Consider the following 10,290-nt stretch of genomic DNA (forward strand, 5'->3'; position numbering starts at 1 on the left):
ATATAAAAGCTGGATAGTACCAGGGAGGCAAAAGGGGATCCCTTGAGCTTGCTGGCAAGTGGTGAGTTCCAGGCTCTGTGAGATACTACATCTCAAAAAGTAAGCTGGACATGCATCGAGGGAGACCCTGGGCATCTACCTCTAGCTTTCACACAAGTGCATCCATATGTGCATGCACCCACACACCTATGCATATGCCCATGTACAGACAAAATCTCTATCTCTTACTCACTCTCTCTCACACACAAACACACACCAAAGAAGAGCAGCCTCACAGAAAAAATGTGTGTATAGAATAGTAAAACATTAAGAATTTCTTCAACAAATAAAGGTTACATTTTAGAATATGTGATTTTTTTCCTATGTGTGTGTGTGTGTGTGTGTGTGTGTGTGTGTTTATTATGCTATCAATGTGTCAGCTCTGAGTCTACATGAGACTTCTGGTGGAGGTAGGTAAGGAAGAGAGAGATGTGACCTGGTTGTTCTTCACACCACTATGCTTTAGGTGTCTATGAAGTTAAAGACTGTTGTCTACACCTCCACATGCTGAGAAAAGTATGTTTAGAAACAATGAGTCTTTACATCTCAAAAAGCTTCCATATATTTAGAATAGCCACTCTGATCCTGCCTGTCACCAACTGCCCCCTTTTGCTAAATTCATCAGTCCTAGAGGCAGCACTGACATCATGTCTGACAAACAGACTGGCTACCTGGGGCCAAAAGACTCTGGCCTAGTCAAGTATGAAATGCAGGTTTGGTGTTCTTGACCTCCATACCCCTGAAGGATTGATGCATTGCTGGCTGGGGGTGTGTGTGCCTGTGGCGACTGCTATACTCATTGCGACTTGGCCATGAGTGCCAAGGTACAGTGGTCCAATTATGACTTCTTCTCTAATATGGATCATGCAGCCATCTTCCATTGCCAAGGCTGTCATTTCATTGTATACTTGGAAGAGTGAAACAGATGAGTACATATAGTTCATTGAGTACATATTGCATTTCAAAGATGGACCTCTTCACATGATTCTGGATAATGGTGATGATCTTACCAACATTCTCCACATCAAGTACCCACAGCTTCTAGCAGGTATCTAAGACAATTCTTAGATAGCTATGACTAGGGTCTATAACCTCTATAAGATGGTAGCAAATGGGATACTTAAGATAACAGTTATCAATGAAAATGATTCTGTCTCAGAGAGCAAGCTTGATAACCTGCATGGCAACCAGAAGTTACAAGTGGCTTTCAATGGACCACAAATGTGATGATTGTGGGCAAGGTGACAGTGGTAGCAGGCTATAGATACATGAGCAAGAGGTGTGCCTGGGCCTTGCAGGATTTCCGGGCCTGAGTAATCATCACCAAGTTTGACCCCATCAGTGCTCTGCTGGCTGCCCTGGATTATTGTGAGATGACCACCATGGACAAGGCTTATAAGGAGGACAACATATTTGTCTTCACCACAGGCTATGTTAATATGATCCCGGGTCAGCACTTTGAACAAATGAAGGTGCCATTGTATATAACACTGCACGTTTTGATGCAAAGATTGGCGTGAAGGGGCTCAACAAGAACACTATGAAGAAGGTAAGCATCAAATACCAGGTATACTGCTACTGGCTGAAGAATAAGTGCTGCATCACCCTGATGGCTGATGGTCCATGGGACACCTCAGTTGTTGTCAACTCAGGTGTTCCATGGGATACCCCAGCTTTCTGATGAGCAACTCCTTCACAAATCAGATGATGGCATGAATTTTGCTGTGAATGCATCCAGACAAGATCCCTGTTGGGGTTCACTTCCTGCCTGAGAAGCTGGATGAGATGGTGGCAGAAGCCCACCTCAACAAGATGAATGTGAAGCTGAGCAAGGAGACAAAAAAGAAGGCCCAGTAACTGGGCATGCCCAGTAATGGCTCCTGCAAGCCTGATGAATACCACCGCTGTTGTTGGGGTTTTCTGTCCTTCCTGGTTCTCACAATCCTTAAGTACCAAATAAATCACACAAAGGTCTACATTAGTTATAAACTGATTGGACTATTATCTCAGGCTTCTTATTAACTCTTACAACTTATATTAACTCATTATTCTTATCTGTGTTAGCCACATGGCTCAGTACCTTTTTCAGCAAGGCAGTCACATCTTGCTTCTTCTGTGGTGGGGGCAGGACTCCGTCCTCTTCCCAGAAACCTGTTCTCATCACTCTGCCTCTGCTTCCTGCCTGGTTGTATCTCCTATACTTCCTGCCTGGCTACTTGCCAATCAGAGTTTATTTAAAATATAATTGACAGGCTACAGACCGATGTCCCACAGCAAACTGCTGAGAGCCTGGACTGCCTTTCTCCTTCCAGCTGCTATCCTTACTCCAGACCCTATTTCTCTTCCTGAAGAACAAATGGGACCAACTTTGCAGTTGTTTTGCCTGTGTCCCCCTGGGACAGGTCACTCAGCCTTTGGCCTCTGCTGTATTCTCATACTGTTCTACATGTGGAGAGGGGAACTGAGAAGCCCCAGTAAAGACAGAGATTTGAAGAAGCCATCCACAGGATACATAGACTCTTGACTGTAAACTGCTAGCAATGATCAGAAGCCCATACACTTTACCATCCAGGCCCTCACTTGGTCTTTAGCTCCATGTTCTTGGTTTATGGATCTACTGGTGTCTCAGCCTGAGACCTGTGAAGGAGCCCTACAAAAGGGCAGGAGCCACTAAAGGGTGAAGGTTCTTGAGAGTTTGGCTTACTTACTGTTGGGTCATCTCTTAAAGTTCACAATACTGAGGTTGGTACTTTGGGTCCCTATTTCACAGCAGTTAGATAAAGTAAGATATGACCAGGAAAGGAAAAGTGACAGCTATTGAGAGATGCCAGAAAAAAAAAAAAAACAAATAGACAAGAGACTGCTACTGGAATGTCATTTCTCAGCTAGACGAAAAAACATACTTTTTAGTGTTTTCTTATATGGCATTTGGATATTTCAGAGCTATAAGCATCAGAAAGATGGAAAGAAAACAAACAAAAATGGAAACAAAAACTGCTTGGAGAGGTTCTTCTGTCTGCTCCTCAAAGACAGGGCCCCCACATAACAAATTAAGCAGGTCAAATTTTATTACTTAAAGAGAGGCAGCAGGGACAAACAAGCCCCTAGGCTCCATTAGATTGAGCAAAGTACTGAGGACAGCTGGGTACCAGATACACATGGGTCATGTTGTTGCACCACTATTGAGGGCCCAGAAAGCATTGGGCTCTCAGCTTTATGTCCTGGGTACCATGGAGCTCACTGAACAAAGCCAATAGCTTTGTGCAAGAATAAAGGGGGACAGGTCACTGTTTTTCCCAATGTGTCTTCTTTATCTAAGGTGGTCACATTTACATGACTTTCTTTCTGAGAACCCAAGTGGGAAGAAGAAGAAGAAGGTTAGCAAGAGTATCTTGGAATGCATTTTTTTTCTTGGATTGCTTAATGTAAAACAAAATGTAAGGCTAGCCTTGTAAAACCACATTGTATAACTCTTGTTTACCCAACTCCACACTTGACAAAGATTTCTGGATTAGGCCATACAGAGGGAATTCAGGGACAGAAGGAAAACTAGGTGTAATTAGAATAATTAGAAACTGAATGTGGTGACAAAGGACATTGATCTTTACCAGCATTGTTTTCTGTAGGTCAACAAGTTGCTGGTAAATGGTCTGTATATAAAATGGAGTTGGCAACTCAGCCATGTCAAGTATGTCTAGCCTGTGTATTTGAACTACATGATTTGATGTTCAGCCTTTCTAAATAATAAATTATAAGTCTAAATAGTAAACATATATGATATCTTGAATTTAAAGTGATTTGTTATGATTCAGTGTTGGAAAAAAATTGGTAAAATTTCAATTTAGTCTAAAATGATAGTTTATATAAAGACTTAGTCATTATTAAAACTTTTAAATTAGCACATTATATTATGTAACACAGAACGGTTATATGATATTTTATCCTTGTGAATATCTAATGTATTCTGTATCCAGATCATGTATATGTGTGTGTGGATGTATGCACACGTGTGTGTGCATACATGCAATTGTGTGTGTGTGTGTGTGTTTACAGCTGCAGAAACACCATGCTTGGACTGGTATTTATGATGACCTTGAAAAAACTCATTTAAATGATCTAACAATTACAATTTCAAATTTATTCATTGGTACGATGCAATAGGCCCAAAAAAGCATTTACTTCTTTTTAAACTACTACGCACGATTCATGGCATTTTAAGTTCAATATATTTGAAGAGATCATAGCTATTTTTCAATTTTTAATGCTTTAATCCCTTAAGTATTGGCTTTAGAGCTCACCTTTAAAGTTGTTTTCTGACCCTAATTACATTATTCCATTACTTTTCATCTATGCCTTTTTGTTTCGCATGTGGAATCATTCTTACCCTCTGTTACCTCTTGCTAATGACAAAACACAGTCATGAAAGCTCAGGCATTATTATGAACCATAGAACTATCTTATAATCAATATTTCCTTACAAACATATTATGTTATATAGCACTGAATTTTTTTTTTTTTTTTTACTGCACAAAATGTATATAGTGTGACAATATTGGCTACACATTTCAGTTTTCCCACAGGGTCAAAGATATGGATGCTTGATGTTTTGCTTGAATTTATTCTTACTTACAGTCCTAATTCATAACTTACTTCATACACATTAACAACATTCTTATGGTAATTACAACCTCAGAAGAGAATTACAATCTTTAAGAGCCATTGTGTAAGTACCAACATCTGTGTCTTATACTATGCAGATTCTAAGTGCCAAGTAGGAATTTCAGAAAAAAATACAACAAAGATATAACAAAAGTATCATAATGAAAATGATATTAAAATGTGTCAGAAATTATGTTTTAAACATTGTCCCTCAAACTCAGTTGGGAATAATTGTTAAAATTATCCAAATGTGTCCTCTGATCACTGAATCATAAAACATTTACATTTTCCATTACATCACTTTTCAATTGCGTTGCTTCCACTGAGCCTCCTGCATTTAAAGGGAGTAAATTATTTTGTACTGCAAATAGATATTAGCTTGCAAATTAAAATAGAATTTATCATTATATAGCGAAATGTAAGCATTTATTTTGTACATCTAATACATAATAATTCATTATCTAGAATATGAATAATTACTCTACAACTTTGTAATCCATGTTTATAATGAGGAATGAATTCCAACCTGATGAATTTCAAATTATTCAGAGGTAACACAGTAAACTTCTCCAGAGGAGAAATATTCGTTTATTCAGTAAAGATGTGTAGCTTTTATGAAATGTAGAACAGTATAGGACTTCAAACCTGAGGACTCCTGTGTGGACGCTGCATAGTCTAAGATCTTGCTTAAAGACTAAGACACCAAACATATCACAGTAATAATGTTTTCATAAAGAGATACCTTTCCAGGCTATCTCATAAGTAATCCCCAGCTACTTCAGAGGTGTGAACTCAAAAATCTTGTAAAAGAAGTAGAATAAGCAGAAGAATAGAAGCAACCCAACAGGATAAAACGGGCTGTTAAGGATTATTTGTGCCCATGCTATATCCATTATTTTTCCTCTTCTTGAAAATAGATTTTTTTAATAAATAATATATTCTGATTATGGTGTTCCTCCCTCTAAGCCCCTAATTTTCCCCTGCCTGATCTCCCTTCTGGACACATTTCCTTTCTGTTTCTCATTAGAAAGCCAAAATACTTCTAAGGAATAATAATAAAATAATATAATATGATAAAAACAAAAACTAGCACAACAGAATTGGACAAATGATGAAACAAAAACTAACACAGGAAAATTGAACAAAAGCAGAGAGAAGAAAATATCCTAAGAGAAAGCAAAAGAAATAGACTCATTCATTCGCACACCCAAGGATCACATAAAACTCCAAAACTAGAAGCCATAATATGTTTACAAAGGACCTGATGCAGAGCCATGCAGACCCTGTACATGCTGCTCAGTCTCTGTGAGTTCATATGTGCTTTGATCATGGTGATTTGGAGAGCTTTGATTTTCTTGGTATTATCCATCCCCTCTGGCTCTTACATTCTTTCCTGCCACATCTAATATCTCCACACAGTCAGATCCTTCACATTCCCTGTCGGCATTCAGGTTGAGTGAGACTGTCTGATTCTGTCGTCCATGAACTCTCCCCAACTGCCAAATTTGTCCTCAAACACCAAGGACACACATCCCACCTACCAGCTCAATCTCCTATGTCTGTTTGACTTGATTCTGCATAAGCACATTTAACTCTTAGGCCTAACAGAGCACAAACACTAGAATCCTCATGCCCAGATATTGCAAAATACAAAATTAGATAAATATAGTATCCTCCAAAAAATTCATCATTCCTATAAAAATGTTCACCAGTGAGAATTACCTAAATGCACTCTAGTAAACTGAATTTAAAAAGACAATCATAAATTAGCTTCTCCAAAGAATTTTAAGAAGATAGAAAGCAATATATCTACAAACCTAATGGGAAAAAAACACATGAGTGATACCCAAGAAAACCCAAACAGAAGACCAATGTAAATGAAGATGATCTTGGATTTGAAAATGCAATTCAATAAAAATATAAAAACGTGGAAGGAGATTCAAGATTAAATAAAGATGCAATTGAAGAGCCTAATAATTCAACTAGTAAATTCACAGAAAACCTTTACAAGTAGCATGAATCAAGTTGGAGGTAGAACATCAGGACTTGATGATGAAGTAGAGAATCTACATGAAATAAGTAAAGAATATGAAAATATTAAAAATGTATGTACACATGTAGGGACTGAGGGACATACAGGAAATTTATGATACTATGAAAAGACTAAACCTTTTATTTATAGGAATAAATGAGAGAAGATTCCAGATCAATGGCATAGACGAAACCTTCGAAATCATAGAATAAAACTTCCCCTAAGAAAGAAAGGCATTCCTGTACAAAAGCAAGAAGCACACAACATACCCAATAGACAATACCAATTTTTTAATACTCCATGTCATACCACAATTAAAATACTAAATAGGTTGAGTAAACAAAGCATATTAAAAGCATCAAGAAAACACAAATCACGTGTAATGGAAAACACATCGGAATAACAAGTTATTTCTCAAGGGAAATTTTGAAAACCAAAAGAGCCTGAAACAATGCATCCAAGTCCTTAAAGGACAACTTAGACTATTGTGCCTAGAAAATTATATGCATATTTGAGGGAGAAAGAAAATGTTTCCATGAAAAAATTACATCTAGTACAAATGAAAAAAAATACAGGCAGCATTATTTCAGCCTAAAGAAAGGAATGAGCATAACCAAGAGACTATTCGAAATAAAAATAAAGCTGTAATTAATATAATACAAGTACTACTGAGAATACAAATAACACCAAAAAAATAACACAATGACTATAGTTCACACAAACCCTTCAATAATAATGCTAAGCATTAACAACCTCATTTATCCAGTCAAAAAAGGCAGGCATACTGAATCTTAATAAAATATATCTTAACCTTAAAGGTAGATACCACCTTAGTGCAAATGAATGGACAGAAGCACTCCAATCAAATGGGATCAGGAAGCAAAGAGGATTGCTATCCTAGTATCTGGGAAAATATACTTCAAACAAAAGCTTATCAGAATAGATTAAAAAAGAACACTTCATTCTAATCAAGAGAAAATTTACCAAGAAGACATTACTATCTAAAACATATATGTACTAAATTTTGTGTGCCCTGTTTCATAGAATGTTTATGACTGAAATTAAAGATACAGATCAAAGTCAACATATTAATAATAGGTGATTTCAGCAGTCCATGTTCTCTAATAGACAGATCATCTGAGGAAAATTTAAGCAGAGAAACATTCTGATTTTAGATTTATTTCTGAATAAATGACCTTATTCATCAAATGAACCTAACAGATATCAACAGAATATTCCACCCAAACATCAAAGTATATACATTCTACTCAGCAGCAAATGGAAGCTAAAAACAACAAAGAACAAAAAAATAGTCAAGGCCTAAATGGATTCACACAGAATTCTATCAGGCTTTTCAAAGAAGAATATACAACCAATCCTTACACTATTCAAAAATAGAAATACTTCCAAACTATTTCTATGAAGCCTGTATCATTCTAACTATATAGGTAATGTCTTTACAAGTAAAGACACAACAACACAACTAAGGGCAAATATCCATGATAAATGTTGATTCAAAAATACTGAATAAAATACTTGCAAAATAAATACACACATACATCAAAAGTGTTATCTACCACTACTAAATTAGCTTCATCCTAGAGACACAGAGATGGTTTAATATACACAAGTCTATAAATGCATTAAACCACATAAATAGGCATAAAGACAAAAAGCACATGAATATCTCAAAAGATCCAAAAAAAAAGCCATTGACAAAAATCCAACATGATTTTGTGAAAAAAAAAAGTTAGAGAAAATAGGACTAGAGAGAATATACTTAAGTATAAAAAAGAAGCTAAATATAAATCAACAGCCAACATCAAATTAAGTGGTCAAAAGCACAGTATTGTAAGTAATGCATATGAAGTTAGGAATTAGACAGGGATGTCCATTATATGCATTACTTAGAATACTGTGCTTGAAGTACTAACTGAAGCAATAAGGCAAGAAAAGGAAATTAAAGGAATACAATTGGGGAAAGAAGAAATCAAACTATACCTGTTTGCAGATGATATGATATACTTAAGCAACTTAAAAGTTCTACCAGAAGACTTCTAGAAATGATCAAGAAAAGCTCATGTCAGTCCCAGAAAAGGCTCTACACTGAAACTTCTAAACAGAGTTGGAGCTGCTGAAGACTATAACTGTGGAAGCTGAACTGAATGAATTTTTATTCATTAGGAAACCATGAACTTATGAATACAAGGGGTAAAACAACACAGCTTAAAATGTTTGTGAGTGTCAGGTTGACAAGGGGTGGATTTGTGATAGCTAATATTGATTGCCAACTTGGCTGGATCCAGAATAACCAAGGAGACAAGATTGCTTAAGAGGGAGTTTCTAGAATGAGTTCATTCAGACAGAGACCTACACTAATAATGGATTGCACTGTTCCACTGAGTGAGACAAAAGAAAAAATAGAAAGTGAGCTGAACACCAGCTCTCATCATTCTCTGCTTCCTGAGTTCAGATGCAATGTGATCAGCTATTTCAAAGTCCAGCAGTCATGCCTTCCTCATATCCATCCTTTCACAAACTATGAGCTAAAATAAACATTGCCTTCCTTAAGCTGGTCTTGTTAGAAATTTGTAACAGTAGTGAGAATATCTATCCCTGAAAAACTAGAAAACCAGGCCAAACAGAGAGATGTTCTATTTAAACATAGAAATATAAGAAATATGTAAACTCAAATCAGGATTATACCACCAAGTAACCAAAACTTCTCAACTACTGAATTCAAAGATACTGAAATATGTAAAATGTTACATGAAAATTTGAGACATTTACTATAAATTTTTCTCAAAGACAATATAATTGAACAAGCAGTCATGTTCAATCTAGGACCTAGAGAGGAGTCAGTAACATAGAGGGTAAGTTACAAAAACGGATGACAAAATGAACAGATGGAGCAGTCACCAACATGTAAGCAAGACTCAACAAGAAAATTGAGAATGTAGAAAAAATATAAATGTAGGAAAGAACTACTCAAGGAATCTAACAAAAAAATCACAGTATGAGTTTCAATGACAAATATGTGTGAAAACTTCCTAATGAAACCTACTGCTTTATAAACTAACATAAAAATAATTTTAAAAATGATATTTATAATAGAGAAAGCACCACTAATAGATTTGACAATACAAATGAAATAATATCAGAAGTGCAAGAGAAATGAATGAAATAATACATTTAAATATAAATAATTTTAAATGTAAAGATTGTTACCACATTGTCCAAGAACTCTGGGATAAGATCAGTGGATCAAACCAAAGAAAAATTCTAAATCTAGAAAAAGGTCATTCAAACATTAGATTCTCTATTATAATCCCAAATAAATATGACCATACATAAGCTATGAAAAAGGAAAAAAATATAAAGAAATAGTATTAAATACCATAAGGAAACTACCAACCCAACTACAAAGGCAAATACTACATCACATCTTTATCAGCAACTGTAAAGGCCAAAATAACAGAATACTTCAAACCCTAAAAGTAAGTGTTCTCTCTCTCTCTCTCTCTCTCTCTCTCTCTCTCTCTCTCTCTCTCTCTCTCTCT

At 36.1% G+C, this 10,290-nt stretch overlaps 1 pseudogene; it reads left to right on the plus strand.

Annotated features, from left to right (window-relative positions):
- The first annotated feature begins 741 nt into the window (after positions 1-741).
- Positions 742-10,290, plus strand: part of LOC126495839 (adenosylhomocysteinase-like) — a 12,021-nt pseudogene continuing 2,472 nt past the window's right edge.

Source organism: Alexandromys fortis, unplaced genomic scaffold (assembly GCF_014885135.2).
Source record: "Alexandromys fortis isolate MF-2015 unplaced genomic scaffold, M_Fortis_MF-2015_v1.1 scaffold_398, whole genome shotgun sequence".
Taxonomy (NCBI): domain Eukaryota; kingdom Metazoa; phylum Chordata; class Mammalia; order Rodentia; family Cricetidae; genus Alexandromys; species Alexandromys fortis.